Source organism: Neolamprologus multifasciatus, chromosome 11 (assembly GCF_963576455.1).
Source record: "Neolamprologus multifasciatus chromosome 11, fNeoMul1.2, whole genome shotgun sequence".
Taxonomy (NCBI): Eukaryota; Metazoa; Chordata; class Actinopteri; order Cichliformes; family Cichlidae; genus Neolamprologus; species Neolamprologus multifasciatus.
Genome location: NC_140449.1, coordinates 33,054,837 through 33,079,044, shown reverse-complemented (window position 1 = coordinate 33,079,044; position 24,208 = coordinate 33,054,837). Strand labels below are relative to the sequence as shown.

General features: G+C 38.9%; 1 protein-coding gene and 1 long non-coding RNA gene across 14 annotated transcripts in view; both read right to left on the bottom strand.

The window, feature by feature from the left end:
• The window catches only part of syngap1b (synaptic Ras GTPase activating protein 1b), a 215,110-nt gene that overhangs the window by 63,390 nt on the left and 127,512 nt on the right, over positions 1-24,208 (bottom strand). The window lies entirely within an intron of this gene.
• LOC146509060 (uncharacterized) lies at positions 8,058-22,361 on the bottom strand. Its single transcript, XR_014876967.1, has 2 exons — positions 10,713-22,361; positions 8,058-10,463 (listed from the first exon to the last, which is right to left on the bottom strand). It is a non-coding gene; the product is annotated as an uncharacterized LOC146509060 (long non-coding RNA).

The window sequence follows — 24,208 nt, the reverse complement described above, 5'->3', positions numbered from 1 at the left end:
TAGCTGTTTGTTGGTTTATAAGCTAATAGGGCTGCTACAAACGATTATTATGATAGTCGACTAGTCACAGATTATTTTTGCAATTAGTCAACAAATCAGATCATGGACGTAAAACGTGCAGCTTATTGCACCAGCAGCATCTGCTCTTATATAACTATCATTAGCTTACAGCTTGAAGTGTTTAAGGTATGTGCTAACTGAACTTTGCAGATTATCTCGGAGGAGTTTAAACTTCGCCATCTGCTCCTCGCTCGCTAATACATAGCATGACACTGGAGAAAATTCTCGACCACCTCACACTTGTGTTTAATGAGTTTCCTGTTTAACGTTTATTCAGCTGTGTGAAACTATAACTTTAATCTTAGCCAAACTGATTTACTTAGGAACAAATAAAACACTGAAAAAAGCCAAACAATAATATCCTTAAGTTATCTAAGTGACTTGTATATCATGTTTAACCTGAGTAGCAAAAGACTGCGGGGGGTTTGAAAACGATGTGCTGGGAGTTCGCTGTTCTCGCTGGCTCTAGTTAGCTTTGACCTCCCGGTGAGCTATTGAGCTAGTGGCTAACAGACGTTTCCGAAAACGTCGGCGCACTTTTGCAAATATGTGATGTCTTGATAAATTGAGCAGATAGTTCCTCGCCTGAAATTATCTTAAAAGTTTATTTTGTGACCCAGAAAGAGTATTATTAAAACTAAGTAGCTGCCGCCATTGTTGGAAAATGGAATTGGTTCGGCCGCGCCAAGAATTCTGGGATAGGTTGGGCCACGGACACACCCGACTCATCCTTCAAATCTGGGGAAAAGGAGGACGCATTTATTGGCCGCATTTATTGGACGAGTCTTTGAATTTGGACAGCCTTCGATTGTTGTAATGTAATCGGCCTACAAATGCGGCCTCCGAAGGATGTAGCCCCTGAATTTCGACACAGCTACGATACCGCAGACTGCTTCATCTTCTTCTTTGGCGTTTAACGGCAGCTGGCATCTTTGCGTCTTTCAGGATCTTACTAAGCTTCAAACGACCCATTGACTATTAGTGACTATCAAAATCGTTGACGACTAATAGTCTTCGACAATTTTGATAGTTGATGTAATCGTGACTAGTCGACTAATCGTGGCAGCCCTATAGGCCAATAAAGATTTACCGGAAGAAATCTGCGACATAAGTAAATAAATAAAATCTCCTAAGAGTTAAAGAAGTGACATCTATATATAATAACGTCAATGAATAAAAGACAGGTGAGAATATTGTAAGGACGTGTAGTACTCATTTAAAATTCTGCCTTGAAATTTCTGTGCACTCATTTCTAATTTATACAATTTTGTTTACAACATACCACACAGCTAAATACTGCTGAATACTAGAAAAGTATATTTTTCAGTTGCATGAATGGAGGGAAAAAGCACCATTACAATATGCCAACTAACGCATAGCAACTTTTGCTGCTCTAACAGCAGAAACCAGCTAACGATGGTTAGCTAAGTATCTTCATAAACTGTACCACAAGCTAAACCTTTCTAGCAACAGAAAAAAGAATGACTTCGTAACAAATTCAACACAGTTGTAACGACCTTTCTGTGTTCACTAAGGTAGAGGCATGCTAGAGGCACAACAAGGCTTGTTGCAATGCTAACATGCTTACCAGTTATCATCTTAGCTTATGCTAATTAACAGTAAACACAAAGTGCAGCAGAGGCTGTCATTGGATTGGCAAATCTGATGGTGGTACAAAAGGAAAGCAGTCTCACTGTCTGTCTACATATAGGCTAAAACTGGCGTGTACTTTTATCAGCCTTAATAGCTGCCATGTGCCTATTGACAAGTAGCCACTATTTATCGGTTGTGTCACATCAGTTCTTTGCTGAGTAAAAAAATATTGTAAGAAAGAGAAGATATTGTCTTTCTTACAATATCAAATATTGTAAGAAAGAGAAGCGAGATCTCGCAAAAGTTTTGCGAGATCTCGCAAAACTAACTCGGGATCTCGCAAAACAAACTCGGGATCTCGCAAAACTTTTGCGAGATCTCGCAAAAGTTTTAGCCGCATTCTTCGGACGCTGGCTCGAAGCCGACCGGGAGGTCGAGGCACGATGTGCCGGGAAAGCGGTGTTCCTCCCGGCTATAGTAGGTCTCGACCTCCCGATAGCTTCAAGCTAATGAGAAGAATGCGGCTAAAACTTTGTTTCGCGAGATCCCGAGTTTGTTTTGCGAGATCTCGCAAAAGTTTTGCGAGATCCCGAGTTTGTTTTGCGAGATCTCGCAAAAGTTTTGCGAGATCTCGAGTTTGTTTTGCGAGATCTCGCAAAAGTCCGTCTTAATTTTTTTTTTCTCCCATGTCCCCTGCGGGGCTCCGTAGATATCAGGACTAGCTGGAGGACAAATTATTTTCAATTTGATATGGCGATGAAGGCAAACAGTAAGGGGCGGGGATTAATCATTAATATATATTGCCAAAAGTATTCACTTACTCATCCAAATCATCGCTCTATGACTTCCGGTGTATAAAATCAAGCACCTAGTCATGCAGACTGCTTCTACAAACATTTGTGACAGAACGGGTCATTCTCAGGTACCATGACGAGACGCATGGATTTCCTCCCTACTAAATATTCCACAGTCAACTGTTAGTGGTATTATAACAAAGGTGGAACGACAGCAACTCAGACATGAAGTGAAAATAACAGAGCGTGGTCAGCAGATGCACACTATAGGCTTCCAAACTCCAAGTGGCCTTCAGATTAGCCCAAAAACTACGTGCAGAGAGCTTCATGGAAGGAAGTTTTCATGGCTGAGCAGCTGGATCCAAGCCTTACACGACCAAGTGCAATGCAAAGGATGCAGTGGTATAAAGCTCGCTGCCACTGGACTCTAGAGCAGTGTTCTCTGGAGTAACAAATCATGCTTCTCCATCTGACAGTTAAATGGACAAGTCTAGTTCAGCGGTACTTGTCTGACTGCATTGTGCTAAGTGTAGTTTTGTTTGGTGTGAAAGAACTTTACTTTAACCTCAACCCGACAGAATACCTATGGGATGAATTAGAGTGGAGACTGTGAAGCAGGTGCTGTAGGTGCATAAATCATTTTAGCTCGTTTTTATCTGACATAGAATGAAACTTTGAGGAGATTTGGTAACTCAGGGGACCTTAAGCTGTGCCCACACTGGAAGTGTTTCGCTTTGAAACTGACATCTGGTCACTCGCTGACATTCCAGGCTCTGGTTGCCTTCTAGGTCAAGTGTCAATCAACGTGGCAGTCGGTAACCCTTTCAATCACTTGTCTAGTAGTTAAGAAAGGTTTATTCCAGGTCCCGTCCACTTCCCGTTGCCAGCAGTTATTTCGCCCATAGTTGCTTGAAAAATCTAAAAATGTCAGTTTCAGTGGTTTTTGGTCACCATGGCGCTGCAAATCACTTGCAATATAGACACAGCTTAAGATTGGTTGGTCGACTCCTGACGATGGAAGTGCAGAAACAGAGATTGCAGATATTATGGTAATATTAGACATTACCATCTGCAGAGCCAAATCACTGAGATGGCTGAAAAAATTGAAATAAAATCCAGAGCCACGGTAAATATGTAGAGTTACCACAAGCTACCATGTTTCACCAGTCTTAGAAAAGGATCACCATACCAAACCTGCTTAAATCATCACTTTTACTATCCCAAAAACTCATCAGGAAGATGCCCATGAAAGCCCTTTACTTTCAGCACGGCCCTCTGAAAAGACCTGCAACACGCTAAATGTGATACAGGTAATAAACTGGTTATATGTGTTGAAATTTCTGATATTGTTTTCCTGTATTTCAGCCCATCTCACATCTTTTCACATTGATCATGCTGGTATCTGTGCTCTTTCCTTGCTTTCTCCTTCTCTCAGCCTCTTCTGTCACACTCAGACACACACACACCTCCTCTCTCCCACGCAGCTATTTTACATAATTCAAATAGTGCATTTACCCTGCTACCTCTGCTCAGCCCTTGATCTTTCTCTCTTTCTTTCACCTCCTTGCACCTTCTTGTTCCCTCCCCTTCAGATATGTGCATCATGTAGATGCCCTCCATTTTCTTCATACTTACCTTTATCTGGATTCCTCTTTTATCCTCATCGCCCCTCTGCTCTCATTCTCTGTCATTTACCTGTCCAAATGGCAATCCTTCCACTGTGAGCCTGCCCCTCTTTCTGCCTGCAGTGTTCTCCTACCCACACAAGGTGGGAAAAATAAATGACCGTCACAAAGTTTGTCGGAAAACGCACCAAGATCCCTTTGCCCCCAAAATGTACACCTTCGAAATCTACCACCTGTAGGCTGGATGACAGGCAAGTGGAGGAGTCTTAAATCTGTCACAGAAGAAGAGAAAAATCTACAATAAAATGTGACACTTCTGACAGCTGATCATAATTATATAAAAAGTTATTTTGATGGTTATATAACAGCAAACCTTTTTTTCAACTGAATAAAATGAAACTGGAGCTTTTACGGAGACTAAAATGAAAGAAAGTAACGTTTTTTGGTATCTGGTTCTCCTTGATGAATCTAAAGATACTAAAACTATTCCAGGATGTGATCTACTTATATAATGAATGAGTTCATGAACTTGGAAAGAGTTCTTCAGCTATCTCGTGAAGGAGCCATGGCTCTCTCTCAGTATCACTCACAGTTTCTTAGGTGTTTGTTACTCTGAGGTGTTAATTATTGGAAATCATTAGGGGTGACGCCCTGTAAATCTGCAAGTTATACTATCAACATTTATGAATCACGACTGCGCCAAACGCAATTAAAAGATCGTAGAACAGTCAGCTTATTGATCCAATTCAGAATTTATCTTCTCCCAAACTAATTAGTGTAACCAGGAGGAGCAGACTGTGCAAATAAGAGAATGGCGATTTAGGATTCAACTGGCAGCAGTATTATGACAGCAAAAACAAAGTTTGGACTGTTTCTGTGGGTTTAGACAGTGAGATCACAAAAACAAGCAGCCTGTGAGTTGGTGTACTATCATAACCCTTAAAGTGTGTGTCTGTGTGTGTTTTAAGACATTTTGTCCTTTTGGTGCCAGTTTGGAGCCACACAGAGCATGTGTTTTATTACATCCTCCACTGAAGGGTTTTATTCAGGGCAGAAGTCTTTGTCTGCTTTTGGTAGCTGCAGCTGTCATTTTAACCCATGAGAACACCAGTTTTCTATGTTCTAAAGTTGATGTCTTGTGCTTACTGCTGCCTTCCTGACCATTGATGTGGAAAAACATCAAGTCTAATCTTGTTTTGTCAGCTGGATCAAACGCGCCTTTTTATCTTTTTGCAGGATCACTGTGCACAGATCAACGTCACAGTACATGCAACGGGATAAAACTCTCACATATGCAGTCGTGTTTTATAACAATTAGCTAACTGCAAAATCGAGTGAGAAAAAGCTGATGAAATCACAGTCCAGAGTTACTCTCAGCTCCGGTAGCGATTGGTGTTAGCAAAGCAAAGCAAACAACCAACAATTACGCCAATGTAGAAGTGCAAAAATCCGTTCCAGAAATGGCCACTTCAAACGCTCCAAAGGCAACCCAATCGCGTGTAAAATTAAACAACTTTAAGCAAAAATGAGCAGAGAAATAAAAACTGATGGGTGGCTGCCATTTCACTTGTTCAGTGTTAATTTGTATTAATAGACACTGTAAAAATGGGATTCTAAGTTTGGGTTACTCTCTGCAAAATCAGTGAGCCAGTATATGACTGAGGACAGCACAAACACATGGTTCATGTTGTTTTTATCTTTTCTCAAAGTTACCGCTCGTGCCAGCCATTATTATTATTAACTAGCTGTACTTGTCAGGTTTTCTTTTTTGTGTGTGTAATGAACCACAGAAGTCTGGTAAGCAGTCTAACCAAAATTTATGAGCCATCTTATTAATGAAATTAACCAACCAGCACTATCCATTCATCCCACTATCCTTTTCAGGGTCGCGGGGGGCGCTGGAGCCTATCCCAGCTGTCATAGGGCGAGAGGCGGGGTACACCCTGGACAGGTCGCCAGTCTGTCGCAGGGCCAACACACAGAGACAGACAACCATTCACACTCACATTCACACCTAGTGGCAATTTGGATTATCCAATTAACCTATCCCCACAAGCTGCATGTCTTTGGACGGTGGGAGGAAGCCGGAGTACCTGGAGGGAACCCACGCAAACACGGGGAGAACATGCAAACTCCACACAGAAAGACTGATGGTGGAATTGAACTCAGGACCTTCTTGCTGTGCAGCAACAGTGCTAACCACCATGCCACCGTGCTGCCTCCAACCAGCACTAGTTTTGCCCAATTCCCAGCTCTACAGTCTGTCTAAATATTCTTATGTCCATATTCAAAAACAAACAAACCAACAAACACAATGATGGCGGTCAAAATGCCAGAGTAAAGGCTTCAAAAAAGTATGCAACAAATAAATGATGACATGATGACCATGTCAGGTTATCGTTTAGACCATATGTGGGACCATTTCATCTCTTGATGCCTGAGCGTCTTGCAGCCAGATGTGACTAAGGCTCTCTGGTATGATAAGACCTTTTTACCGAACTACTACTGAGACTTGTCCCTATTTTTCACGTTAACTACGATGCTGTGATTTCACATCTTAAACTCTGAACTAGATCTAAATCTTTGTTTTGTTACATACTCAAAAAGTTTAACAAAAGCAGAAACCATAACCATTTGACAAGTTTAAAGCGGTAATAAGATATGAAAAACCTTGCTTTTTATTATTTAAAAAAGATCTCACTTGGTGCACTTCTCATTATATTAGAAACTGCTGAGCAAGAATCCCATGTGCCATGCCAGCATTTACTTTCCATGTCCAAAGAGACTCCGGAGCAGTGTTGCAATTTAAATGCAGTTTGACCTCCAAAACATGATCTTTTTCCAGGCTTTTCCCAGTGTGAGCACTCTGTCTGCTTTTATTCTTATTTATACACACATACAGAAAAAATCTGAAGGGGGAATACTAATCCCTTTCTTGTAATTTGCAGAATTGGTCACAGAGGGCAGATTACAGCTGACTTATAGTACACAGTATATAAATCATGACTGCAATTTAAAGATGCCCTGGTCTGCAACACAATGCCTTAGAGAGGGTATAAGTAGCCAGTTTTAAAGTCCTGCTTGTTCATGTAGCAGGACACTACACTACAAATGGTGGTAATCACATTAGCACACATACATGTATGTCTGCCAGCAAGCCTGCTCTCCAAGTCTCCAAGTCCAACTTGCAATAAGTTAATAGCTAAGCAACCAGCACAAGCAAACTAGCTGATGCTAGAGGGGAGATGATCTAGAAACTTGACCCGATGTATTCAATCCTCACAGTTATGCAGCATGAAAGCTTGAGTGTGCAGTTTCTCTGTGCATTACAAAGAAGATGTTAACCCACAGAAACAACAATCCACTGTAAGAGGACAATATTTCATGGTGGGATTGACAAAAGACAAAATGTTAATACTATGTATAAAGAAACAGGCAGTAGATTTATTCAACTTAAGATAATCCATAGGTGGCATCGAACACCGCAACAATTGTATAAATGGAACCTGGCCCCTAGGGACGAATGTTGGAGACGTGATGGTCAAAATGCTTCGATTTTACATATCTTATGGAGCTGTTCGGCACTTCGGGATTGGTGGGGAAATATAATGGAGGTAATTTTCAGTGTTCTAAAAAGGAGATTTGGTATCTCGCCAAAACTGTCCATACTTGGTATAACCACAGAACTTTCTGATGGAGATTTTTCTAGTTATACAAAAAGATGGATGATTCTGGCTTTTACTACGGCCAAACGGGTCCTGCTAAGACATTGGCGGAAAAATAACCCCCCTCCCCATGAAGAGTGGCTAAAGACAATGGCTAAGTTGGCGTCTTACGAAAAAGTGACTTATGGTTTATTAGACAAATTGCATCAATATGATTGTATTTGGTCCTTTACAAGCTGGCTTTCTGTAACTTGAAGAACAGAAGAGTAATGACAGAGTGGTGGTGTGGGGATTGGTGTGCGAAGAAAGAATAGGATAACTTTCCTTTGTTTTGGTTTTTTTTTTTTTTGTTTTGTTGTTGTTTGTTTTTTAAACTATTTATTTATGTAGTTATCCTTAAGTTCTGTTATTGAAGTTTAAAATGAAATAAATAAAAATTGTTGATGACAAAAAAAAGACAAAATTGTCTTGTCATTTATTACTGATGTTTAATAATTTTATGATAATACTGTTAAAAAAACATGGAACTTACAAAATAGATTATTAAATTGTATATCTTTTTTTTTTTTTTAAATCAACAACTTCAGTACATTTGTAAATCTTTGGCCTTCTGTTAGAGGACTCTTGCAGCATCTTCATGCAAACATCCCAAATTGCTTTTTTACAGAATTGCAGAGCAGAGTGCTGTGAAATTTCTTATAAATATTGTGATTTTTTCACCAATAACAGTTCATTTACTTTGGGCACATGATCGCACTACCACAGATGGCGTGGTAGTGCGATGGCAGTGGAAGAAAGATAAACACCTGTATGATGGATTTTAGCATGAAATGCTATTCTAATTGTTTTGTTTTTAGATACTAATTGTGTCTTATTATTTTATCAGTATATGTCTATACAACAAAAAAGAAGAAAAGAAATAAAACGTGCAGTGGGTGCTGATGTCCCCATGTCACCATTAGTGTATATTCTGGTGGTAAAAGTTTGGAAAATGGCTTTGAACTATGGCTGGGCTATATCATACCGTTCACGGTAATACCGGTGTAATTTTGGGCAACGATAGGAAAATGACATATCGCAATAGAATATGGGTAAAACGTGCACGCGCAGTGCCTTTGTTTACATACGCACATGGCGGCGACGCAGAATGAGAAGAGCGAAAGTGGATCGTTAAATGAAACGAATGAACCAGAATTGATTTGTAAAAATGCTGCAACTTCAGTGGTGTGGAACTGGTTTAGCTTTCGTCCGTCAGATACACAACAAAGCACTATTTTTGGTAGAGCATGCTAGCGGGCCGTCGTTATTACCGTGTTGTTTGGAAAATACGGCACACTTAAAATCAATCCTTTGATTTTTCTGAAAATCGACAGAGCCCCTTATAATCCCGTGTGCCTTATGTATGAATTCTGGTTGTGTTTACTGACCTCGAAACGATTTTATGTCGTACACGGCGCTCGAAAATCTGTCAAATGTTTCAGTACGACTTTGCTAAGCTACGAAGCCGCACCGCTTGATGGATTGTCGGAGCATTACGGCTATCGTAGGCGGAGCCTCGTGGAGTGATACGTACTGTGCTTCAACATAATATTACTGTATTGTGTGTGTATAACCTCTTTTTAAGTTTTGTGGATATTATACATGGTTATGCTGAGGATATGTCGGCCAATTAAATGTAAATGCCTTTTAGTTAAACTGTCAGCAAGGAATTTGCATTTGCACTGTTAAATTTTTATATAACTTTAATGCACATAAAAAAACAGCTGCTTGTTTTAGTGAAAATACATTGATGGGTTTTTTTGCACTAATAAAGTTGTGGAGTTGTAAAGTATTTTGTCTAGTGTCAATTATATCGTCAGTTATATCGTTATCGCAAATTTTCAAATGTATATCGTGATAAATATTTTTGGTCATATCGCCCTGCTTTACTTTGAACTTTCACAAAGAACTAAAAGCTTTCAAGTATTGTGTTCTTAACAGGTATGTGCACATAAAAATGCCAAAAAAGGGTAAGAAAAATCACTTTGTTATATACAAAATGTTACTATATCTGCGGCCTTTAAAAAGTTCAGCATGTCTGAAGCACAATGTTTTGTGCTTTCAAATGATGCATAGTTTGTCAAATACCTTAGAAAAATCACCACTCGAGTCCTCTTTTATGTGTTTGGAGCACACATCTGTACTCACATTCACACCTACGAGGAATTTAGAATCACCAGTTAACCCAACCCCACAAACTGCATGTCTTTGGACTCTCAGAGGAAGCTGGAGCACCCGGAGGCTACCCACGCAAACGTGGACAGAACATGCAAACTACTAGCTGACCGGGTGATATGTTACATGGTGGCATTTGCAGGTGTGCATGTATATGCCAGTCAATCTGGGATTGCTTTTGATTTAAACCAGACAAAGCGGGCAAAAGGAACGTAAACGAATTAGATGGAACAACACGTGAAATAGTGTACAACCTGTAATGTGTGGTTATGTAGAAGAGGCTATATCTACTGTATCATACAATGCTACATCTCTACCTTACTACATTCACTAGTCAAACAAGTCAGTCATCTCCATTAATGTCCCGAACATTGCGTTTAACAGACAGCAGTAGCTTCCAGGTCTGAAAATTAGAATGCCTTAGACCTGCATTCTTCACTGTAGTCAGCAGGGCTGCAAATAGAAGAAAACGACCTTTAGAACTGATCATGATTTAAATCAGGGGTGTCAAACTAGGGCTGGGTGATATATCGAGTTTTTAAAAAATATCTATATATTTTTATACGAGATATAAGATGTGACAATATCCTTTATATCGATATAGTCTATGTTACGTTATAATTATAGTTGTGGAGCCACAAGTTTGCCTCTCTTTCGTCCACTTTTGTCTTTACGGAACATTACTCTGCCTCACCTCACCATCCAGCTAAAAAATATCGAGATATGAATTTTGGGTCATATCGCCCAGCCCTATGTCAAACTCTAATACACAGTGGGCCAAAATTCAAAACTGGAACAAAGTCGCGGGCTAACGTTAATATTTATTGAAATATATTTATTCCTCCAGATATAAGAATGGATCTTTTCCTATGGACTCAAACACGTTTTGCTGAAAAACTGAATATGGAACAAGCAAAGCTTAATACTAAACAATATATATATTAGCTGTATTATACCAGTAGGCCAGCTCTAATAGTAATTTGGTATGGCTTTGCGGGCCAAATGTAATTAGGATGCGGGCCAAATTTGGCCCGCGGGCCAGAGTTTGACACCTATGATTTAAATAAACATTTCCCTGATAGGGTTGTAGTTTCATATTTTAGATATAGCCTTTTTAATTATTGTAATATTGAGGTTATTTATCAGGGGCATATTTAAGAACAGAATAGAAATTACAATAAAAACGAAATACTTTGTAAATATAGTTGACTTGCATATGTGCAAACATTCCAAGTCTCAAAAAACATTAGAGGTGGGAATCACCATACATCCCACGATACGATATTATTGCAATTTTTTAAAATATTTTGTGATATTCAGATTCTGTACATAAAGGTAAACTTTATCAATATTCATTTTATCTAATATCAAAGTCTCACACTCAGTCTTTCTCTCATTTCAGTTTTATTGTTGACAAACTGAACGGTTTGTATTACAGTCTAGTCCAACTTAACTGAACGCAACCATCTGGTACAATTATAGCTATTCTGAACTATGCAGTTTATGAAAACTATGCAGCCCCTTCAGCAACTGAAGAATTTGAAAGTAAATTAAAACAAAATATAATTTTACATTAAATAAAAAAGTTTTAAACTTAATTAAAATAAAACATGTCTTAAATTAAAATAAGTAAACTGTCATGTTTATTGCTGCCAAAAAAAAGTTGAACACAATTGGACAGTGAAGGAATGTCAGGATTCTTGCTCAGAAAAAGGATCAACATGCTCTGAAGTCAGAGCACAAAAACCTTTTTTGTAACAAAATATCGATTTCTGCTGTCCCTGTATCCATACAGTATCGATTTTTTCCCCCACCTCTAAAAAACATTAGTACCAAAACTTCATCAGGTACAGTACCAGATTACATTTCTTATTGTTAAAGGTTTTTTTTTTTTTTTTTAAATTTCAGTTAACTAATGATTCTTTTCACATCTAGTTTATTTATTTACTTTATATATTTATTTATTTAGAGTTTAATAAACTCTAATAACCAACGCTTAGATTGAAGCATCAGTTCACAAACCAATGGATGACTTCACGTTTCCATCTTTTATCTACAGTTTCTGTTCTCCACTCCATCTCAACACAACTTGAAGACAGTAGGTACTCCTATTTGGTGCTACTTAGCAAGTGTGATTTACAAGTTATTACCAAATACAATTCTCAAGGGAGCTAAACACTAATACTGGCACTAATAGTTACAGATTTACATCATATTTGTTCACATGCCCGACCACAGTCCCAGCAGAAAAGACCACAGGACAAGAACAACTACATGTCCCTGGTATTTGCAGTTTGTGCATCCGTAGGTGGTGCAGTCCAAGGAAGCAATTCTGAGGAAAAGTATGACCTGCTGTACATTGCAGAAGTTGCATAATTGGATACCTTCTATATTTTTACATAGCTCAGGATTTACTCCAAATGCTACATTATCTATCATTTGGTGAGAATGGGTGCAAAGAGATTTTTCATTTTGGAAATGGTCCTCTCCAACCTGAATACAGACCAAAATTCACTTCTCAAAAATAATACACTCTCACTGACCCTTTTTTACTTTCAGCATGCACGGAGTGGAGAAATGTAGGTGGCGGTGCATGCAAAGACTCGTTTAGAGTCCGTATATAAATCGATCCACAGACTTTATGCAAATGATGAGGAAGGATGTGAGATGGGAGAGGCTAGCGGAGCGTATTAAGCAGTGATTAATTTAAAACCAAAACAGGTGGCCTGGTCATCATCTTTCCTGTCATATTAGCACACTTGCATTTTCACCTTATCAGCTGTCTAAATTCATCAAAGCTATTCAGCACAGAGTATAAACAAAAAGCATCGGTGTGGATAAAAAAAGTCTGGATAGGTCCATTTAAATCTGTTTCTCACCATTTGTCACTCTGTTTTCAATCCCAATGAAAGCTCTGTGTTTTGTTGCCAAGGCAACATTATTTTTTCCTGAAGTACCTTACATTTTAGTTTCAGACTTACAGTACTCTACAGCAAAGCTGAGAACTGAGGAGGTGTTTGGACATTACAGCCACACAAAACACAAAAACGTACACACACACACACACACACAAATCCATACATACATGTGGGTGGCTGTAGCTCAGGAGGTAGAGCAGGTCACCTACTGATCGGAAGGTCGGTGGTTCGATCCCTGGCTCCTCCAGTCTGCATGTCAAGTATCCTTGGGCAAGATACTAACCCCAACTTGCTCTCCGATGCATCCATCGGAGTATGAATGTGTATGAATGTCGTTAGAACGCACTAAGTATAGATAAAGTGCTTGTGAGAATGGGTGTGATTGGGTGAATGAGGCATGTTGTATACAGCGCTTTGAGTACTCCGGGAGAGTAGAAAAGCGCTATATAAGAATCAGTCCATTTACCATTTCAGTCCATTTACATAGCAAATACTGTATTAAGCAGCCTGGAAAATCACTCAAAAGCTTCATTAGTTCTGGAATCACTCATGATTAATGCAATGTGCTGTTTGATTAAGAGCAGCCTTGAAATGGGAAGCGTGAACACATCTGGAGAACTGTTTTGATTTGCTTGTTGGTCTATTTTAAAATGCTATTATGTAACTGTTGTTGAAAGATAATGTAAAGGCTTGAAAAGCAGGCTTTAAAAAAGCAGGCTGGCTCAGGCATCGTCATGTCACTGGGGGGTCTAGCTGGGGTCACGAGGCTGTTGTTAGATGTGCCTGTCTCTGTTATTTAGCTGCTCAATAAATCATCCGTGTGCATAAATAACATTGTTCAAAGTTTCCCACTCTATTACTGTGCTGAAATCTTGGTTTTGAACGGTAGGCCAGATTCATTAGTACTCTAATACATGATGAAAATAAAAATGGAACATCTTACATTTGTGGAATAAATCACACAATATTGAAAGAGCTTACATCTATGATTTTTTTAAATGCATCAGAAAAAAAGAAGAACAACAAAGATGAAAGTTTTGTAATCACTCTTCATCTGCCAGTTAGTTCACAAAATGATGATTAATAAGTCTACCGTGTATCAATATGCTGCTTGCTACAAAATGAGCTCTCGGGTGTAAAATATATAGATGTCAGACTACAGACTGTATAAAAAAGATGGACATAGACCACACGGTAACCCCTTACTTGTGCACTACTGTTTTGAAGTTTCAAAGTTGGCATTTGGCTGCTGCTATTTTGGGTTTTTTTGGGAGCCAAGAGTGACCAGAAGGTGAAGTTATCATCTTTCCACTAAGGAAGTTAACCCTTTAAAACCGGTCAGAGCGGGCACTCTCCGTTTTGCATAACTATTTTTAAATCCCGGTAGCTCTGCAACCACGTAAGCTAGCGCAATCATTTTTTTTTGCATATGAAACCGGAGGAGTTGTACTTACATCTTATGCCATCAGCTTGTCCTCGGTCACAGTTTCCTTCCACATATACCTTTGCAAAAACTGCATAAAAAGCACTTGCAGCAACAAAAACATAATATTCCAGAAACACGCTTTGCCGATCCGATCAGCTGTTTGTAACACTTCCTACGTCCATCGGCGTGAACTATCACATGTCCGCCATGACCTGCCCGAAACCGGAAGTGACGTCATTTTCGTGGAAGTGTAGTTTTTTACCATCAAGGCCTCATGAGCTTATACTGGTGTTTTTAAAAGTTATGTTTGACTTTATGACTTTCTGTGTCGTTTCTGGGATGCTTAGGACTCATATTGCACTGCTGGAAATAGTTTATTTTGATGCATATGCTGCTTTTTTTGCAAATTTGCACTATAATATTTATTTTCGTTTTTCCTGCAGTATATAAAAATTGGTGTATTTCAAAAATAAAACTATGAAGACACTCAAAATAAATTTCCTGTGGTGGGAAACTATTTTGTGCAACTTTTTTGTATTTACAGTTTTGAGGGATAAGCCTCTTAAATTTCTCTAACTAGAAATATATGTTAAAAAAACAAAAAGATTTTCAATTTTTTTGTAGTTTATTGCACTTTTTTGCAATTTATGTAATTACTATGCACTTAATGCAGACATATCATTAAAATCTGGGCTATAATGGTTGTATTGATGTATAGCAACTTGAAATGCTCCCAAAAATGGCTCCACAGCATGTAAACATATAATATAAGCTCTGGTGGACTTGGTTCTATGGTAGGTCTTAAAGGGTTAAAGAAAAACTCTTAATCTAACTTACATCCATAGTTTGGTGCCTTAATCTTAACTATGCTCAACGTCATTAGCAGAGGGTAGATCGTGTGTGCGGTTAGTCCGAAGTCCCACTAGCTATGGCATCCAATTTTAAAAAGTTGCAGAGTACATTTGAGCGTTGAGTACTTTTACTTGTAATTTGTTTCATTTGCACAAACACAGGACTCAAAGGTATACGGCTGTCATGGCCTGGGTCTGTTGTATTTTTGGTATATTTTTCAGTATGCTATGTTTTTGGTGGTTTTCTCTCCCTTTGTCCTTTCTCCCTGTGTTCTCCCGGAGGTTTCGCGGGATTATACTAAGTCGAACCTGTTAAGTACCTCCGTTGATTAGTGAGTTTGTGAACGGCTTCGCTAGTGAAGGCTGCCTGCTGAGCTGTGTGTGTTTTTGTGTCACCAGGAGTCGGGAGTCAGGAACGTCGTCACGAGGGAAAATCACGGAGTGGAATCCGGTTTTTGGAGTTGTCACCTTTTTCACTGTAATGGACACGTACACTGTGTGGGATTCACAGGGGAATCGCCACAGGAGTCACAGTGCCGGAATTGTATATAGTTGTTGTTTCTGTCCACTCACTACAAATAAATCCACGGTCCTTCACCAGAGTCTCGCGTTTGGGCCCTACTTTCTCTACAACTCCACGGTCTGCCGTCGCAGCCCGTGACAACGGCCTCCATACATCTATAGGTTTTCTGTTTCGAAATAAGCCTGTACATGTTATTAGATATGTTTTAAAATTAAGTAAACATTTTTCGTTTACTTAAGTTATATAATTTCATCTATTCCATTTCTTCCATTTATCAAATTCAATGCAACAGCTGGACTGGAGCCTAACTTAGCAGACATAGGAAAGGGTACATCCTGGACAGATCACCATTTATTGTAGGACTGGTAATTGTTGTTTAAATATTATTTTTATGTTATCATTATTTAAAGAAGAATTATTAGACATAAGTATTACTTAACAAATCAACATTACACATAAGAGTCAAAGGAGCTTGGAAAGAAAAGCGTCTGGACTTCTTTAAGTTACTTGAAGACGTTTCACCTTCATCCGAGAAGCTTCTTCAGTTCTAAGGTCAAATGGTGGAGAGTCCCAGATATAAACCTAGTGGGAGTTTCCCCCCACAGAGGGACAAAAGGACCCCCTGATGATCCTCTAATCACCTGAGCCAAGGTGTGGAACTGGGTGTGGGTCCCAATCAGCCAGAGTTTCGGGTGAGTTCATTGTGAAACCTGGCCCCACCTTATCATGCGACTTCCTGAGGTCAGATGGCCCAGGATGTAAGTGGGCGTTAAGGCGTCTGGGAAGGGATCTCAAAACTGGATTATAGATGGCAGAGAGTTGGTGTCGTAAACCACCGCCTCTGTTCAAAGATGGTCGCTCACCGTGGACATAGATGGCTTCTTTCACTCCTCTTTCAATCCATCTGTCCTCTCTGTCCAAACTCACCCGAAACTCTGGCTGATTGGGACCCACACCCAGTTTCACACCTTGGCTCAGGCGATTAGAGGATCATCAGGGGGTCCTTTTGTCCCTCTGTGGGGGGAAACTCCCACTAGGTTTATATCTGGGACTCTCCACCATTTGACCTTAGAACTGAAGAAGCTTCTCGGATGAGAGGTGAAACGTCTTCAAGCAACTTAAAGAAGTCCAGACGCTTTTCTTTGCAAGCTCCTTTGACTACAATGATCTGGATGACTGAGAACCTTCACAGACATTACACATAAGAGTCACCTAAGGTCCTAATATATTTTACAGGACGGTGAAAATGGTTTTTTTCTCGGCTGTATTGTTAAGGTCACCATCCCCTGAATTAACTAAACAACAAATCATATAGTTTTTCAAATGAATAAATTGGGAATGATCAAAAATGAACACCGACATCAGTAGAACATCTGAGCGGTCCACTTCAGTAATTAAAATGAACAGATGTGACCCCTGCAGTAAGCAGATAGCTAATGGTTATTTTTAACCTCTAATTACACCCAACTTTCCCTCATTGTGGCTCAATCATGCAAAACGTCAAGCTTTAATACAACTAACATGAATAAATAATACATAATATATGGAGGGGTTCACCGCCTTTCACAGTTATGAAGGAGTAATTAGTTATAAAGTTCTTAAAAAAGAATACAGCTTAGTGCAATAAACAAACATGTTTTTACTGTAAAATTTTTAACATGGGAGTCTATGGGGACTGACTCACTACTGGGGCCAGCCTCAAGTGCCATTGCCAAATACAAATATATGCTGTTTAAGAAGTTTTAAAATGCATGAAGTCAATGAGTAATAGTGTTAAAATAATCATGATTATGATTTCTACCATAATCCAGCGGCCCTAGTTATAATGCAGCTCACTTTAAAACCACATTTCTCTCACTGGGAGTACATTACGCTGCGTTAATGAGCTTTGGACATATTTTTGGGCAGAGTCAGGCAAGTGGTTTCTCCCCACAGCCAGCTTGTGCTCCACAGATGTTGTCCAGACATGAGACTGGTAGGGATCTCTTCAGCTCCCTTTCTTTGGGAAAATATGAATCCTTTAATAATAGATACAAAACTCAACATAATATTTCATATCAATTGACTAGTGGATTTAGATCAGTGTGTGTACAGATATCACAGCACAGGCACGAATGTTCACTTGCTGAAAAATCCAGCTCGTTGGTTCACATGTAAGCCATGTGCTAGGCAACATGAGAAATGCTGCGCTTGTTCATTGTGAATGTAAATCTGATGTCAAGCTGAAAGCTGAAGAGGGAATGTGTGGGTGGCAATCGCTTCCAGCTTAGACCCTCTGAGAGAAGTGAGAGAGACAGAGTTAAAAGAGTGGGAGGGAGGGATGTAGACACACATGAGTAAGAGGTTGGTTTTTAAAAAAAAAGAAAAAGGAAAAGGAACTGTGAGTGTGTGTGTGTGGGTGGTAGTGGTAAGTGTTCGTGTAGGAGTAGCAGGGACAGCGCAAGAGCAAGACTATATGGAGTGAAGACAGGATGACAGAAAGAGAGAGAGGCGAATAGAGGGAGAAAGAGCGAAATGGAGGAAATGCATCTGGGGGAGCGGTAACAAGAGAGGGAGGGAGGGCTGAGAGTTGCACTAAGGAAGGGGGGGTTGGATGGAGAGAGGGAGGGAGCACAAGAGCCAGAGATGGAGGCTGGAGAGGGAGTGGGTGTCTTAATAGCGCTGAAACGCTCAGGGCTTTTTGTATGTTTGCTTTTGTTATGATAGAGAGCTGGTTGGCTCCCTGTTTGCTTTTGATCCATGAACTGTGACTACAAATGCAAGGCAGTCTCTTCTGCACTTAAAGTGGAATGTACAGCAGCTACATGTGGGATCCTCATTACATAATTTAATGTATAAACGCTGTCATCCAGAGGCCACTGGGTAAAGGAAGGCACTGGCACTGCAATGGGTTCGGTCCCTACAATTACTATATTTGGATCAGTTGGTCGCTTGCAGCGCTGATGAAAACCTGCAGCGGCTGTTCAATCCTGAAGCTGAAAAGAGCTACATGTGTGCAGATGGCGAGTGACAGAGACACAGAGTCAGATTTTGATCCCTTATACAGAAGCAGCAGGGACACAGCAGCATTTCTCTGCAAACGCTGACCTCTCTGACAATGTTCACTCTGCTTTCAAAATTACCAAATGGGTACAGCTACACTGTGTTTGTACGATGCACGTGATTTTTAGAGTCCTGCAGTCAGCAGTGTCAGGATCAATTCGCTGAGGTGTCACACACCTTGGTCTACAGTGTTTTTGAGGGTGATGGGAACAGCTGCAAGTAGGGATGCAACGATACCAATTTTTTCAAACCGATACGATACCGATACTTGGATCTGAGTACTTGCCGATACAGAGTACAAAAACCGATACTTCTACCACACACACACACACAAATACAATAAATTGGAAGACAGGTTTTATTTTATTCTCTGTCGATAAAAAATAAAATCTTAATAAAAATGACCACAAAAAAATTTCAAGTGAAAAATCAGCACTTCTGTTAAATTATTGCAGAGTCTCCACATTGTAATTTAAGAAAATATCACTGAACTATTGGCACTGTCTCGAGCTTTCAGAATAATAAATAAACACTTCTGTTTGGAATAAAATAAATACAAATTAGGTTTGTGAATAAAATAAACTTTTAAATTATTGCAGAGTGTCCATATTGTAAACAAACAAACAAAATAACTTAAGTATTCGGCATTGACGAACAAACTCCTCATCTGCCTGTGGATCATCAGTCCACTGTGCCGTTAAACCGAGGACTGACATCGCGCACACACTGCTTGTCTTTACCTCTTCAGAAAGTTTTGGCACCATTATCTCCCTAATTTTCCACGACTGGCATTGGCTGGTCATCCAGAGCGAGTCAGAGCCTCTTTTATTTTAACTGCTCGTGGATTTTCTCTTGACATTTTTCATCGCTTTTCCAAAACCTGAGTTAAAGTTGGCTGTTCCACACTGCTGACATTTTGTTTAGCCTAGCTACAGCAGCCTCCAGTTTCTCTTTTTTATCTGGAGCCGCCAGTCTCACTCGCCTAACCCTGTGCCTGTTTAGCGCGGGATGTCCCCCTAGTGGCCAATCTAAAAAACTACAACAGAAATGACAAGCCACCCTCTGATTAATGAAATAAGTTGGTATCGGTTCATGGTATCGGTTAACTTTTACGAGTATGAGTACACACACATTTTACAGTATCGGCCCCGATACCCGATACCAGTATCGGTATCGGTGCATCCCTAGCTGCAAGTGACAATTATTGTAATTATGAATTAGTCTGTGACTTATTGCATGATTAGCTGACAAAACCCTCAAAACCAAACAATATGTGTTTCGCAATATACCACATCAAACAAGGAAAAATTGTCAATTTATGAAGTCTGATGAAGTTGGATACAAAATTAAAAGATGAAAAATGAAAAGACTGATCAAATAGCAATATCACTGTCTGAGAGGCTGCAGAGCGTTTGGTTTGGTTCATACACAAGTATTTTGTTAGTGCTGGGCGGTACACCAATTTTAACTTTTGTGGACACTTTTCAGCTAGTTTTGATACATTATGGAGATATCATATTATAATACAATTCGTGAATATACACCCTTCACACTTGTACTTTGAGTCAACTGGTGCAAAAGATTATTGCAAGATAAGCATTTGTTATGTGAAAGACTTCACAAAATGTACCCAGACTGCTCCCCCCTCTGTGAAAAATGTACGATACATTATGGAAATCTGTTACATTGTTTTGCACTTTGTCCAAGGCTTCAGGGTTTTTGGTGTGACATTTTTACCTACTTGTCTAATATTTTTAAGAGTAAGATTGAGCCAAATCTGATAGTAATTATCTTTGGGATCTCCAAAGAAGCACAAAATTTACAACACTCTCAAAAAAGGTTTATGTCATATGCATTGATTATTGCAAAGAAACTGATCCTGCAGCTTTGGAAAGGCAAAGAGACTCCTGTATTAAAGACGTGGCTTACAGAACTTACAAATACTCTTCATCTTGAAAAAATAAGATATACCATGAATGATAATGTAAAAGACTTTGAATTAATCTGGCACCCTTTACTTACATACCTTGGGAAAATATAAACTTTTTTTTTTCTGGCAGTCGGGGGACTGGGGCCCATAGTGGGTGTTTTTTTTCTCTCTCTTTCTTTTGTTGTTGTTTATTTGTCTGTTTTGTTAGCTTAGAGAAAAAAGGGGTATAAGTTCTATCGATTTGTAACAGCCATGATACTTGCTCCTAATAAAAGATATTTGAAACGAAGATAAAAATGTATTATTCACAAGTTATTTTAAACAGTACAAAACATCACGGCACACAAAATCTGTGAAAGAAAAACTATTTCTAACAGTAATAACTGCACATTTGCAAAATTACCAAAATTACCATCACCAAACTGCATGCTGGGTAACAGGCTGTTAACAGCTGGAGGTTTTTTTTGCCACACTGAGACAGTGAAAACAGATGGAAGACGAAGAAAAGAGAGCTGTGTCTACTGTTTGGAAGTTTTGGGATTTAAAAAAAAGACTGGTTTTGTTTTCTGCATCTTTCCTGACTTTCACTGTGGGTGGAGCTACACATAACAACAGAGAAGCAGAAGAGGGAAAGATCGTTCGTTAATCAAGGCTAACAGATGTTCCTAAATGATGACCGAACAATTTGTGACAAAGAGTTTGAAGGAAGAGTCCAAATTATGTTTGTCTCCAAAGCTGCACCTCACAGCTCTGCTGTGGAATCATTAACACTCACAAGCCAACAAACAACAGTGGTGACAAGTGGATTGTCATCTGCACCGACTCTCAGTGTTAAATGTTCACGTTTTGGGCCATTGTAAAGCAATGCACAACCCAAAATTGTGATTTATGGGTAAAAAGTAAATAAAAACAGAATGCAATGGTTTGCAAAACTCATAAACCTATATTTTATTCACAATATAGCATAGAAAGCATATGAAATTTTGAGACATTTTACTATTTCACTGAAAACATGGCAGCAACACATCTCAAAAAAGTAAGTGTTACTACAAAGAAAGAGCTGGAGCAGCATTTTATAATTAATTAGGTTCACTGGCAACAGGTCAGTAACATGCATCTCAGAGAGGCAGCACAGAAGACCACCACTCTGCAAACACTACAGGTTGTAGAACAATTTCAGAGCAATTTTCCTCAACATAAAAATTTCAAAAACTTTGAATATTTCATCATCTACAGTACATAATATCAATGGATTCAGGGAATCTGAAGAAATCTCTGTACAGAAGGGACAAGGCCAGAAATCAGTATTTTTTCTTCAGGCCCTCAGGCATTAAAAAAAAGGCATAATTCTGTCTTTGAAATCACAGCATGGACTCAGGAACATGATCCAGAATGCTTATTTTGATAGTTGACTAACCTGCCAAATTTTTCTTCGATTAGTCGATTAGTTAAAGATTATTTGAGTAACTCTAATCTCCGCGTCCTGTGGGCAAACCTCCTGTTCTAGGCTCCAATACCTCACCTGCTTAAGTCTGCACACCTGTAATTATCACCCTGTTGTCTTGTCCCACAGCAAATAAAAACATGAACCAAGAAACATATGAAATTGAAAATAATAATAAAAACCAAAATAATAATTTTATTTTCCAAGTTTCCAAAGTTTAGAGATGATTAAGTTCATGAATTCAGTTTAACTGATTATATATATATATATATATATATATATATATATATATATATATAACTAATCATTGATATGGTCCAACCCATAGATCAACTACCTAACTTTCGGTGGAAGAGGTTTACTATTCAGAATAAACGCTAAAATTAATGTGAGAAAAAAAAAATTAAATAGGGGACAATGTAGCCCCTCCTGTTTAATGGTTTGCTATTGGCTTTCACTCATTAGCTAACAAATACTGAACTGGTGTTCACTTAGCAAGCAAGAGAAGTTGCCAACAGGTAAGCTAACGTAAACATTACTGTACAAACATTAACATAAACAATGTATCAACACAACGCTTAACTTAACTCTCTAAAACTGACCCATTCAGTGTTAACGTCACAGCTCCAAGGTGTAGGCTTTTTAAATACTCGTGCACTGCAGTAGTGCTGTCATGGAAGGACTCCGCTTTACACAGTCTGCATTTAACTTCTGTAAAATGCTTTCACATTTTCTAAAATCTTGCATTTTCCATCTCTGATGATGCATTCGTGCTTACTGAACTGGCAGCTTGCAGATCTGGGAAGGCGCCATCATTGCAGGTTTGTAAGGTTTTAGAGCAGGATATGCTTCCATTCAGACAATGCCTTTTTGAGGGAAAGCCTTGCTTATTTCAGCAAGACAATATGAAACAGCATACTGCAACACACAGCATGGGTTTGTAGTAGATGAGTCCCGAACTGGCCTTTCACCAACTAAATGGATTTGGCATGAAACAAAAGATATACCAAATAATACCCAGGGAGTATAAATTATGGGGACAAAAGCTTTGGGAAGTTTAGGCCCAAATCACTAAACTTCTACAATGATTTGTTGATGGATTTGATTGGTGGTTCTTTACGTGCAGCTGTTATGCCTCAGTGATCACTGAAATTAAAGTTATGGCTCTCTCCCTAATCACTGAAAAAATGGGCCTTCAAATATCTGCCTGGATCAAATAGCAGTCAAACTGCAAGACTTGCTTCAGTAAGGGATTTATTCTTGTTGGACTTAATCATCTCATACTTGGTCAGAACACATTCTAAGCACATTTTAAGCACACGGAGCGTACTGCTCCAGATGAGGGAGAATGATGACTAATAAAAATCTGCAGATGAGTGTGTATAATCACATTAACATCCAACTGTAAGCCATGAGTTTAAGACTTTTCTGGTGTTTTTAAATTTTGCTTTTGCTTAGGTTTAGGCAAACATCTCCTTACTTAATATACCTCGCAACAGTGACAGGATCAGCAGGGCACATTTCATGTTTAGGAGCTTAAATCAAGTTTCCTGAAAATGAAATGAGCTGGCTTGAAAAATGAAAAATGTTAATCCAAAAGCTAACGATCTTGCACTATCAATAATTAGGGAAAACATATGCAAAACATTGCATTGGCCATTAAATTTAGATGCATGTGATAAGTTGATCCATCTATTCAGACTTTTTGCCACAACTATCTGATATGGAAAAGAAATAGTAAAAACATATATGATTTACTCATGAAAGTGGCCACTTTCTCATTACTTTCATATATTTTGTTAGTAAGTATCCAAAACATACAAGTTTCATTATATAATTTTTCAAGGGATCTTATATGTGTTTTCACTCTTGTATGCTTTTCATGCAAGTTTCATACAAGACAGATACAAACTTTATAAGATTTATATATATCTTTTCCATATGGGATACCAAAACACTATTACCTATGGAAGCCTGTTTCCGCCACTAAAAAAATAAATAAAAAAATAAGTATCCATAACTCGAAATTTTGAGTTACTTTGAAATTTTGAGTTATTTAGAAATTTCGAGTTACTTTTCTCTAAATTTCGAGTTAATAACTCAAAATTAGCTCTGCCAATCAG